We start from the raw sequence: 12,721 nt of genomic DNA, 5'->3' as shown, positions 1-12,721 counted from the left end.
GTGTAACACCCACAAGTTACAGCATAATGTGTTTACCGTTTGTCTACTCTGCAGGGTATGACATCTAGATAGAAGGGAATATAACTGCAGGGGCAGTCTGTTACTCTACAGCTAGAGACACAAAATGGGCATTTTTAATCAAAGTTGCTTCATTTTTATTTTAGACTAGCAGAAAGACCCAGCTTCGCACGGGTATATTTCATCTATTTCATTTAATGTTTGTGTGTGTCGTTAAAAGATATCGACAGTATCCCCCATAACAGTGACATCTACAGCACCCCGCCCCCTTAACACTGACCCCCCCACAGTGCCCTGACACTTTAAAATGGGACCTTCACAGCAGCCCATCCCCTTAACTCTGACCTTCACAGCAGCCCGCCCCTTTAACAGTGAGTTTCACAGCACCCCAATCCCTTGACAGTGACCTCCTCAGGGACCCTCCCCTTTAACAGTGACCTCCACAGTACCGGCTGCCTTAACAGTGACCTCACAGTATCCTGCTGCCTTAGCAGTGACCTCCACAGCAGTTGCCCCTTTAATAGTGTCCCCTGCCCCCTTAACAGTGACCTCCACAGTGTCCGCCTCTTTAACAGTGACCTCCACAGCGGCCTGCCCCCTTAACAGTAACATCCACAGTGACTACCTCTTTAACAATGACCTCCACAGTGCCCGCCCCTTTAACAGTGAGTTTTTCAGCACCCCACTCCCTTGACAATGACCTCCATAGTACCCGGCTGCCTTAACAGTGACCTCACAATAACCTGCTGCCTTAACAGTGACCTCCACAGCAGTTGCCCCTTTAATAGTGGCCCCTGCCCCCTTGACAATGACCTCCACAGTACCCGGCTGCCTTAACAGTGACCTCACAATAACCTGCTGCCTTAACAGTGACCTCCACAGCAGTTGCCCCTTTAATAGTGGCCCCTGCCCCCTTGACAGTGACCTCCACAGTACCCGGCTGCCTTAACAGTGACCTCACAATAACCTGCTGCCTTAACAGTGACCTCCACAGCAGTTGCCCCTTTAATAGTAGCCCTTGCCCCCTAAACAGTGACCTCCACAGCAGCCTGCCACCTTAACAGTAACATCCACAGTGAACGCCTCTTTAACAGTGACCTCCACAGCGCCCTGCCCCTTTAATGCTAGGGCTACACGACAAAATGTGTCGCACAACATTTTGTCTCAACAATTTTTATAATAGGCTATGGTGTCACACTGCGACATGTGACATTCTGTGACTGCAACGCAACAGTTGCAAAAAAATCCATCCAAGCTGTCCCATGTCGCAGTGCAACACCATTAGACTATCATTATAAAAATTGTTGTGTGTCATCAATGTCGCGCGACACATGTAGCAGTGTAGTTGTGCCCTGTGTGTCGTGCGACTTATTGTCGTGGTGTAGCTCTAGCCTAAAGCTAACCTACAGCAGTGAAGAAAAATGGCTGGGTTGTTATGGAAACCAGGAGTAAAACTGTGTGTATGTGGAGACTAATGGCCTCCGAGCTTCTATTGGCTGATAAGGGACATGCGACCGTGTGTATGGCAGTTGGGATATGAAGAGAAAGACTTGCAGGCTTGTACTGGCTAATGCAGGTAATTTTTTGGGAATATCTCAGGAACGGTACGTCCTAGAGAGCTGTGATCCCCACAAGATTTCTTTCCAGGTAGCAAGGGATGTGTATACCAGGTTTCATTGAAATCGATGGTTGCGTTTTTGAGTGATCGCGGAACATACACACATACATACATACATACACACATACATATATACGTCTTTTTTATTTATTTATTTATATATATATATATATATATATATATATATATATATATATATAATTTAAGAAATAAAAGAAAAAATTTCAAACTTGATCATAACTGTCACTGCAACATTGAATGGCAAAATGGCAGAGAAACCAAAAATGTCAATTGTGTTATCCTTACATGTAGAGTGACCCATGTTGTTACTCAACTGTAAAAACTGTAGCACAAAATCTTTAGGTTGTGGTGGAAAATATTTAGAGGCAAAACTGATGCTAAGGAAAACTGGTTTAGTTGCCCATAGCAACCAATCTGATTCCACCTTTCATTGTTCAGAGATCCTTTGCAAAATGAAAGTGGAATCTGATTGGTTGCTATGGGCAACTAAGTCAGTTTTCCTTTACACCAGTTTAATAACCCCCCCCCCCTTCATTATTTTACACTGCAAGAATAAAAAATCTAAACAAGACAACACTTAGACCTTAGAAAGCACTTGATCTAGGCAAGAATTATAAAAAAAAAAAAAATGTGGTTGCAACTTTTTGTTAGAAGAACTATAGGATATCTATAAAGATTGAAAAGCAGGAGCAACTACAGTCTGATATTTCAATGTAGTGTACAGTGTATTCCATTGCATAGCACCCCTGGATGGGGAGTGCGTACAAATGGAGGATTTACTAATTGTGCCCAAAATGTAGACAGAGTAAACTTAGAAAGGCAATCTAAAAATGTGACACATTTATCACAGTTGATCACACTGTCTGACAAATATGGTGCAATTGTAGATACCTCTATCTAACTTTAAAATGCCCCCTTTCTGTTAAGCCATGCCCCATTCCTTTTAAGCTATGCACCTTTTCTGTTAAACCATACCCCTTTCTGTAAGGCTACTTTCACACTTGTCATGTCATGCGTTTCTTTATTGTAACATTACAACTGACATTGTAACGTGGTCAGTTGTCCAAGTCCGCCAATTAAAGCCCAGGTGATGTGATTGGCAGCAGCTCCACTTTTTGCCTGCATGAGGGTTGTTACACAGTTTTTCAGATATTTTAGAAGCTTGAGTTGAATTCTTCAAATCAAACTCTTAACAGAAAAGGAGCATAGCGTAACAGGAATGGGGCATGGCTTAACAGGAATGGGGCATGGCTTAACAGGAATGGGGCATGGCTTAATAGGAAGGGGGCATGGTTTAAGAGGAAAGGGGCATAGCTTAACAGAAATTGGCCATAGCTATAGGCTACTTTCACACTTGCGGTAGCAGGGTCCGACAGGTTGTTCCGGCAGGGGGAACAGCCTGCCGTACCTGTGCTAACGCTAGCCCACCGTGCCGCTGATAGGCGGCCGGACAAAAACTACAGCATTCTGCTTCTTGGCTTGTTTGCTGTGCTGCGGCCGGACCATCGACCCACCCCCATTATAGTGAAAAGGGCTGGAGCGGACTTCCGGCAGCATGGTGGGCTAGCATTTGCACGGATCCGGCAGGCTGTTTCCCTGCCGGAACAGTTTTCCGGACCCTGCTACTGCAAGTGTGAAAGTAGCCTTAAGCCATGCCCCCTTCCTGTTAGGCCATGCCCCATTCCTGTTAGGCCATGCCCCCTTCCTGTTAGGCCATGCCCCCTTTCTGTTAAGCCATGCCCAGTTTGATTTGAAGAAATCAATATCTGAAAAACTGTGTAACAACCCTCATGCAGGCAAAAAGTGGAGCTGCTGTCAATCATATCACCTGGGCTTTAACTGGTGGACTTGGACTACTGACCACGTTTCTGCTATTTCTAATATACTGTATAATGTTACAATAAAGAAACGCATGACATAAAATGTTCACATTCATCTTCAGTGCATTGTCAATCCGTTTTTTTTTATCTCTTTTTTTTTTTTTATCACTTGAATCTGGGAAAAAGGGATGTAGATAAGCACAGCAGCTCTGAACTTATGTTTTACAATTTCCCATCTAAAAAAACTAGATATACAGCCATTTCTACTGTAATAATTCCCCATGAGCCTGGTTACAGAAGAGGTCAAGCTGCTTAGTCATTACTAGATAATGTAGAAAGTGTCTATAAAATAAGGATTAGGTCAGTTTAAGGATATCGCAAAGTCATGCTAAATTCAAATACATCTATGTCACCTACATAACGCAGCTCAGACACCCATTAGCCCATACATCACAGGGCAGTGTTGAATGTAAATGTGTCTAGCAGTGAAAGCACCATAAAATGTTATACTATTGATTATTGGATATTACAGTGGTCCATACCACTCCCCAAGGAGCAAATGCATTGAATATTTTTTAAGCATGCTTGTAACAAAAAAATAATAATCATATAATCCCTACATGAAGGCTTAGCAGTAGTACAGTAGACATTGTATGGCATTGAGTCTATGCTTCAGCTGCCTACCTTACTTTTTCTGCTTGATAGGAAACAGCCCAAGTGCCAGTGTAGGATTGAGTCTGACAGCTGAGCGCAAACTGCCCCTGCCTGTCCCAGCTGTCCCAGTCATCCAGCCTGAGTGCTACAAGAAGCAACTACAGGAGGTCAGCATGACCTCATGATGTTATCCAGTAACTCTTCCATTCATAGTTAGAATGTTATATATTATCAACTGCACACTCTGCTCGTAAAAGGATAGCAAACATTATTAAGGATTGCACCATAAAAATTTCATCCAAATCATTTCAAAACTTCTAGTCAAGCCAAAAAATAAAATCCGTTATAAGGGTTGTCTCATCTCAGACAAAGGGAGCATATAGCTAGGATATGCCCCCATTGTCTTAAAGGTGCGGGTCCCACCTCTGAGACCCGCACCTATATCGGGAACGGAGCCCTGCAAGGTGGTGGTTGGAGGACTTCGGTCCGGCCACCACAAAACGCTCTCCCCAAAGAAGTGAATGGGAGCACATTGGGAGTGACCGGCCACCACTCCCATTCACTTATATGGGCCCTACTGAAATAGCCAAGCCATTGCTCAGCTATTTTTGGCGGCCCCATAGAAAATGAATGGAGGGCAGCTACACATGCGCAGTGCGCTCTCCAACACTTTCAGGGCTCCGTTCTCGATGGGATCCACACCTATAAGACAATAGGGGCATATCCTAGTGATATGTCCCCATCGTCTGTGATGAGACAACCCCTTTAAGTTACACTGTTAGGCCGAATGCACACGGCCATGTTCCACGGCCGTGAGTGGTCCGTGGTATCCCGACCTGGCATCCTGCTGAGAGCAGTAATTACTGTAGTGCAGCAGCAGCATGATGCACATGGCGTCATAGCAACCAATGACGCTGTGCGCTCTTGCTCTCAGCAGGATGCCAGGCCGGGATACCACGGACCGCTCACGGCCGTGGAACACGGCTGTGTGCATTCGATGTTACTCAGTTATATATAGGGGCCCAGGGCTGTTTACCCAGCTTGGGTCCACTCCATTTGCCCCGAACATCCCTTCTTTTGCATTGTACCCCATGTTTATTTTTTCTGGTAAATATTAAAGGAAACTGTGCCCCATATATAGTGTTATTGCCCATATACCCCTGAGGAAACATTTTCGGGGCAATGTACATATAAAGCAATTTCAGAAGCCAGCTATCGTCAGTGCTGCAGAATAATACACTACGATAGCTAGCTGGGTGGTCAGAGGACTTTTAATTGAATGAAATAAAGTGGTTTTATTATTACAGGTTATGGGATGAATGGAAATTAGAAGGACCTAACACCCTTCATTTATCTGGGTCAGATTTGCTGAACTGATGTCTATAGTATAACATCCCCAGCCTCTCCTATTGTATAGTGTACAACACTACACACACAGTATACAGTGTAATACCCCACAGTATATAGTACGCTACAGTATGCAATTCATAGTAGAACACCCCAGAGTATTCAGTATACTGTTGTACCTGGGAAATTATTTGACAAAATTTGAGGTGTTTGTCTCCTATAACCACTTGTGAAAATAGAACATTTGAGGCTAAAACTACATATAATTGAAATAAAATAAAAAATCATAACCTAATTTAAACCTGTGGGATCAAGCCAATCACTATACTCTAGGTGAATTCCTTAAGGATTTAAGAAAAAATGCAAAACTATTTTGGGTTGATTTTTCTCTTCATATTCCTTTGTGAAAATGGAAATGATGTGCTAAAGCAAAATTTTCATTTTATTTGCACAGCCCAATCCTAATAAATTCTATAGAACTCCTGTGGGGTCAAAACGCTTACTACTGCCCTAGCTAAATTCCTTAAGGGCTCATGCACATAAATGTATATATTTTTTTCCATTTTTTTTTTGTAGTCCGTATGCGGAATCATTCACTTCAACGGGGCCGCAAAAACCCCCAGAAATTACTGCATTCCATTTCCATATGTCCATACCGTATGTCTGTTCCGCAAAAGAATAGAACATGTCCTATTATTGTCTGCATTACAGACAAGGATAGGATTGTTCTATTAGGGGCCGGCTGTTCTGTTCCACAAAATGCTAGAATTGTTGTGGAACTAAAGGGTTGTAAATTCATTTTTGAATAATTTAAGGGATGCAGTTTGTAAAGTAGGGTCATTTATATGGAGGCGTTATTATGTCAGCCCATAAAAGTCACTTTATAACTGAATTCCTTTTAACAACTGCCATCAGTATATACACTCACCTAAAGAATTATTAGGAACACCATACTAATACGGTGTTGGACCCCCTTTTGCCTTCAGAACTGCCTTAATTCTACGTGGCATTGATTCAACAAGGTGCTGATAGCATTCTTTAGAAATGTTGGCCCATATTGATAGGATAGCATCTTGCAGTTGATGGAGATTTGAGGGATGCACATCCAGAGCACGAAGCTCCCGTTCCACTACATTCCAAAGATGCTCTACTGGGTTGAGATCTGGTGACTGTGGGGGCCATTTTAGTACAGTGAACTCATTGTCATGTTCAAGAAACCAATTTGAAATGATTTGAGCTTTGTGACATGGTGCATTATCCTGCTGGAAGTAGCCATCAGAGGATGATTACATGGTGGTCATGAAGGGATGGACATGGTCAGAAACAATGCTCAGGTAGCCCGTGGCATTTAAACGATGCCCAATTGGCACTAAGGGGCCTAAAGTGTGCCCAGAAAACATCCCCCACACCATTACACCACCACCACCAGCCTGCACAGTGGTAACAAGGCATGATGGATACATGTTCTCATTCTGTTTACGCCAAATTTGGACTCTACCATTTGAATGTCTCAACAGAAATCGAGACTCATCAGACCAGGCAACATTTTTCCAGTCTTCAACAGTCCAATTTTGGTGAGCTCGTGCAAATTGTAGCCTCTTTTTCCTATTTGTAGTGGAGATGAGTGGTACCCGGTGGGGTCTTCTGCTGTTGTAGCCCATCCGCCTCAAGGTTGTGCGTGTTGTGGCTTCACAAATGCTTTGCTGCATACCTCGGTTGTAACGAGTGGTTATTTCAGTCAACGTTGCTCTTCTATCAGCTTGAATCAGTCGGCCCATTCTCCTCTGACCTCTAGCATCCACAAGGCATTTTTGCCCACAGGACTGCCGCATACTGGATGTTTTTCCCTTTTCACACCATTCTTTGTAAACCCTAGAAATGGTTGTGCGTGAAAATCCCAGTAACTGAGCAGATTGTGAAACACTCAGACCGGCCCGTCTGGCACCAACAACCATGCCACGCTCAAAATTGCTTAAATCACCTTTCTTTCCCATTCTGACATTCAGTTTGGAGTTCAGGAGATTGTCTTGACCAGGACCACCCCTCTAAATGCATTGAAGCAACTGCCATGTGATTGGTTGACTAGATAATTGCATTAATGAGAAATAGAACAGGTGTTCCTAATAATTCTTTAGGTGAGTGTATGTGCTAACTGCCGATGCCCCGTGCAGTTCGAATGCATATACACATTTGCAGCATGGCTCTAATCTGTGTGTCATACGGAGTTCGGATAAGGCTCCTGCAATCTAGCAGGAACAGGTCGGGTACCGGCTATCAGTGACAGAAGGAGACTCTGCCTGAAACCATCACCATAGTTCATGTAAAACTATACATATTATTAATCAAAATGACTGACACAAAATAGGGAGCCCATCTTAATAATAATTTTTTTTGTCAGTGTAAATATTTTTAAAATAAAATGCTACAGTTTGAGAAAAATGACTTTAAAATAAAATAGCAGTTTTCCCCAAATTAGGGTACTTTCACACTAGCGTTATTCTTTTCCGGTATTTATTGAGTTCCGTCACAGTAGCTCAATACCGGAAAAAAAAAGCTTCAGTTTTATTTTAATGAATTCTGAATGGAGAGCAATCCATTCAGTATGCATCAGGATGTCTTCAGTTCAGTCCCTCTTACAGTATTTGGCATGCTGCGGTATTTTCACCGGCCAAAATTCCGGAACACTTTTGAAATGTATTGAAATATATTAATGCCGGATCCGGTACCAAGTGTTCCAGAAAACCAGATCTGGTTTCCCGGTCTGTGCATGCACAGACCTTTAAGAATTCGAAAAAAATAAATACCGGATCCGTTTTTCCGGATGACACCGGAGAGACGGATCCGGAATTTCAATGCATTTGTCAGACAGATCCGGATCCGTCTACAAATGCTATCCGTTTGCATACGGATTTCCGGATCCGGCAGGCAGTTTCGGCAACGGAACTGCCTGCCGGAATCCTCAAACGCAAGTGTGAAAGTACCCTTAACCCCTTAAGGACTTATGATGTACCGGTACGGCATGTTTGCCGAGTCCTTAAGGACCCATGACGTACCGATACGTCATAACTTTAAAACTAGATTGCAGTGCGGCGGGGATTAATAGGAACAGGATGTCCGCTGAAATCATTCAGCGGGCATCCTGTCACAACGCCGGGGGGGTCATGTGATCCCCCCCCGTATCGGCGATCGCAGCAAACCGCAGGTCAATTCAGACCTGCGGTTTGCCGCGGTTCTGGTCCATTCGGGTCTCCGGTGACCCGATGAACCAGAAAAGGATGGTGATCGGTGGTGTGATTACACACCACCAATCACAGTCCGAGCATTTGGGGGCGGTGGTGCTGTCCTTGGTGCTGATTGGTGCGGGGAGAGAGGTGGGAGATTCAAACTCCCGGCGCTCCTCTCTCCCCTCCTCTTCCTGCTGCTGCTCCTGCACCGTTCTGCACCAGCTCCTGTGATCTTCCCCGTCGGCACCCATCACCCTCCTGCACCCATCACCCTCCAGGTAGGTTAGGGTCAGTGAGGGAGAGGCACGATTAGGCAGGGATAGAAGGGAGAGTTAGTTAGGGGGGGGAAAACAAAACAAAAAAAACTTTATCTGATTTATTGTTTCTGGTGGTTGGGGTCCACAGCACTTAGCTGTGAGACCCTAGACCCACCCAGGAGTGCTGCACATGGGTCTAGTGCAAAAACCTAGTGTCAGGCATTACTGGAGTTGGGACGCCCTCTACCAGACCCCACTCTACAGTATGGCCATGACACGCCCCCGGTTTGAGGCCATCCGGAAATGCCTGCATTATGCAAATAATGCAGCATGCCCCCCCCCCCCAAGGTGATCCTGCCTATGACCGTCTGTATAAGATACGGCCGGTCATCGATCACTTCGGGGCCAAATTTGCGCAGGCCTACGTACCTGGAAGGGAGGTCGCGGTTGATGAGTCTCTCGTTGCTTTCAAGGGGAGACTCGGTTTCCGCCAATACATTTCCACTAAGCGGAATAAGCGAGGTATGAAAATGTACAAAATTTGTGAGAGTACCTCAGGGTACACTTACAAATTTTGTGTGTACGAGGGGAGAGATTCCCGTATTGAACCCCCAGAATGTCCCCCCACTCTGGGTGTTAGCGGGAAACTCATGTGGGACCTTATGCACCCACTGCTAGATAAGGGTTACCACTTGTACGTGGATAACTTTTATACTAGCATTCCCTTGTTCAGGTCCCTTGCCGCCAGATCCACGTCCGCTTGTGGGACCGTGCGGAAAAATCAGCGCGGCCTCCCTGCCCACCCCCTCCAGGTACCTATCCCCAGGGGTGAGACCCGTGCCCTTACCAGTGGAAACCTGTTGCTGGTCAGGTATAAGGACAAGAGGGATGTCCTTATACTGTCCACAATCCACGGTAACAGCATCACCCCTGTCCCTGTGCGAGGTACCGCGGCAACGGTCCTCAAGCCCGATTGTATCGTCGACTACAATCGGTATATGGGAGGAGTTGATCTCTCTGATCAAGTCCTCAAGCCTTATAATGCCATGCGCAAAACACGGGCATGGTACAAAAAAGTTGCGGTCTACTTGGTACAGGTTTCCTTGTACAACGATTTTGTACTATCCCGAAGAGCTGGCAGCACAGGGACATCCCTCCAATTCTATGAGGCAGTCCTCAAGAACCTGATTTTTTCAGATCGGGAAAGAGCAGGCCGGAGTACCTCGGGAATTGGAGGCGCCCGGATCGTCCCTGGCCAACATTTTCCAGGTGTGGTCCCCCGTACTGGAAAGAAGGGACGAACCCAAAAAAGATGCAGAGTGTGTCACAGGAGGGGGATACGAAAGAAGACCACCACTCAATGTGACACTTGCCCCGATCATCCGGGCCTCTGCGTTATCGATTGCTTCAGGGAGTATCACACTTCCATGGAGTACTAAATTTTTATAATCCCCAACAGTCCCCTAGAGAACATAAAAAACTATGGCTCTCAGACTTTGGAGACACGGAAACAAATTTTTTTCCCCAAAAATATTCGTTTTAGTGCAGGCATCCTCAAACTGCGGCCCTCCAGATGTTGTAAAACTATAACTCCCAGCATGCCCAGACAACCTACAGCTATCAGCAGGGCATGGTGGCAATTGTAGTTTTACAACATCTGGAGGGCCGCAGTTTGAGGATGCCTGCTTAGTGTCTCCAAAGTCTGAGAGCCATACATATTGGGCATCGCCGGGTCCGTAAAAATCTTCTCTATAAAAATACCCCATAAACTAGCCCCTCGATAAACGCCGTCAAAAAGATCAAATAAAAACTATGTAAAAAAAAGCCTTTTTTTTTGTCACCTTGGATCCCAAAAAGTGTAATAACAAGCCATTAAAAAGTCATATGCACCCCCAAATAGTGCCAATCAAACCGCCATCTCATCCCGCAAAAAAATTAGCCCCTACATTAGATAGTCGCCAACAAAAAAATAAAAATATTTAGTTCCTAGGCTATGGAGATACTAAAATAATTTTTTTGTTCCTCAAATGATAATATAGTGTAAAATCTAAATAAATTAAAAAAAAGTAGACATATTAGGTATCTCCGCGTCCATAAGAATCTGCCCTATAAAAATAACATTTAACCCAACCTTCCCGGATGAACAGCGTTAAAAAAAAAAAAATGAACAGCCAAACAAAACAAAATATTTATTGCCCTGATTCTGTAGTTTGCAGAAACACCCCATATGTGGTCGTAAATGGCTATATAGCCACACAGCAGGGCATAGAACGAAGGGAACGCCATATGGTAAGGCAGATTTTGATAGACTGGTTTATTTACACCATGTCCCAGTAGAAGCCCCCCTGATGTAGCCTAGACTAGAAACTCCTAAGAAACTACACCCCTCAAGGTATTTAAAAGTTACTTTACAAACTTTGTTAACCCTTTAGGTGTTCCACAAAACTTAATAGCGAATGTAGAAACTATTTTAGAATTTAAATTTTTTGTTACCTTGCCTCAAAAAAGTGTAATATAGAGCAACCAAAAATCATATTTACCCTAAAATAGTCCCAAAACAACAACCACCTTATCCCGTAGTTTCCTAGATGGGGTCACTTTTATGGAGTTTCTACTCTAGGGGTGCAGCAGGGGGTTTGAAAGGGTACATGGTGTAAATAAACCAGTACAGCAAAATCTGCCTTCCAAAAACCATATGGCGTTCCCCTTTTTCTATGTCCTGCCGTTTAGCCAAATAGTAGTTTACGACCACATATGGGGTGTTTCTGCAAACTACAGAATCAGGGCAACCCATATTGAGTTTTGTTTGGCTGTTAACCCATTTTTTCCAGTAATAAAGTAAGGGTTAAAATGGAAAATTTTCACAAAAATAGAAATTCCAAAATTGTTTCTCCATCTGCCATTAACTCTTGTGGAACACCTAAAGGGTTAACAAAGTTTGTAAACCCAGTTTTGAATACCTTGAGGGGTGTACTTTCTTAGATGGAGTCACTTTTTTGGAATTTCTATTCTAGGGGTGCAACGGGGGGCTTGAAATGGGACATGGTATAAACAAAACCAGTCCTGCAAAATCTGCCTTCCAAAACCCACATGGCGTTCCCCCTCCTTCTATGTCCTCCCGTTTGGCCAAACAGTAGTTTAGGACCACATATGGGGTGTTTCTGCAAACAACAGAATCAGGGCAACCTATATTGAGTTTTGTTTGGCAGTTAACCCTTGCTTTGTTCCTGGAAAAAATGGATTATATTTGAAAATTTTCCAAAAAATCAAAATTCTTACATTTTATGTCCAATTGCTATGAACTCTTGTAGAAGACCTAAAGGGTTAATAAAGTTTGTAAAATCAGTTTTGAATACCTTGAGGGGTGTAGTTTCTAAAATGGGGTAATTTTTGGGTGGTTTCTATTACATGAGCTTCACAAAGTGACTTCAGACCTGGACTGGTCCATAAAAAGTGGGATTTGGAAAATTTCTGAAAAATTTCAAAATTTGCTTCTAAACTTTTAAGCTATGTAACATCCCCAAAAGATAAAATGGCATTCCCAAAATGATACAAACATGAAGTAGACATATGGGGAATGTAAAGTCATCACAATTTTGGGGGGTATTACTATGTATTACAGAAGTAGAGAAACTGAAACTTTGAAATTTGCAAATTTTTCAAAATTTTTGGTAAATTTGGTATTTTTTTATGCAAAAGAAATTTACTTTTTTGACCCAATTTTAGCAGTGTCATGAAGTACAATGTGTGACGAAAAAACAA

General features: G+C 43.6%; 1 protein-coding gene across 3 annotated transcripts in view; it reads right to left on the bottom strand.

Moving 5' to 3' along the window:
* Positions 1-4,312, bottom strand: part of LOC120982602 (pendrin-like) — a 170,128-nt gene extending 165,816 nt beyond the window's left edge. The window contains exon 1 of one of the 3 annotated variants that reach the window (XM_040412886.1): positions 4,162-4,312. The gene's annotated coding sequence lies outside the window, so the exon portion shown is untranslated. The remainder of the gene's footprint in view (positions 1-4,161) is intronic. The other 2 variants (XM_040412876.1, XM_040412868.1) reach the window with 2 other exon arrangements.
* Between the last annotated feature and the right edge of the window lie 8,409 nt (positions 4,313-12,721).

The sequence above is a fragment of the Bufo bufo genome, chromosome 1 (assembly GCF_905171765.1).
Source record: "Bufo bufo chromosome 1, aBufBuf1.1, whole genome shotgun sequence".
Lineage (NCBI taxonomy): Eukaryota > Metazoa > Chordata > Amphibia > Anura > Bufonidae > Bufo > Bufo bufo.
The sequence above is the reverse complement of the archived record's forward strand: the minus strand, read 5'-3'. Positions and strand labels throughout refer to the sequence as shown.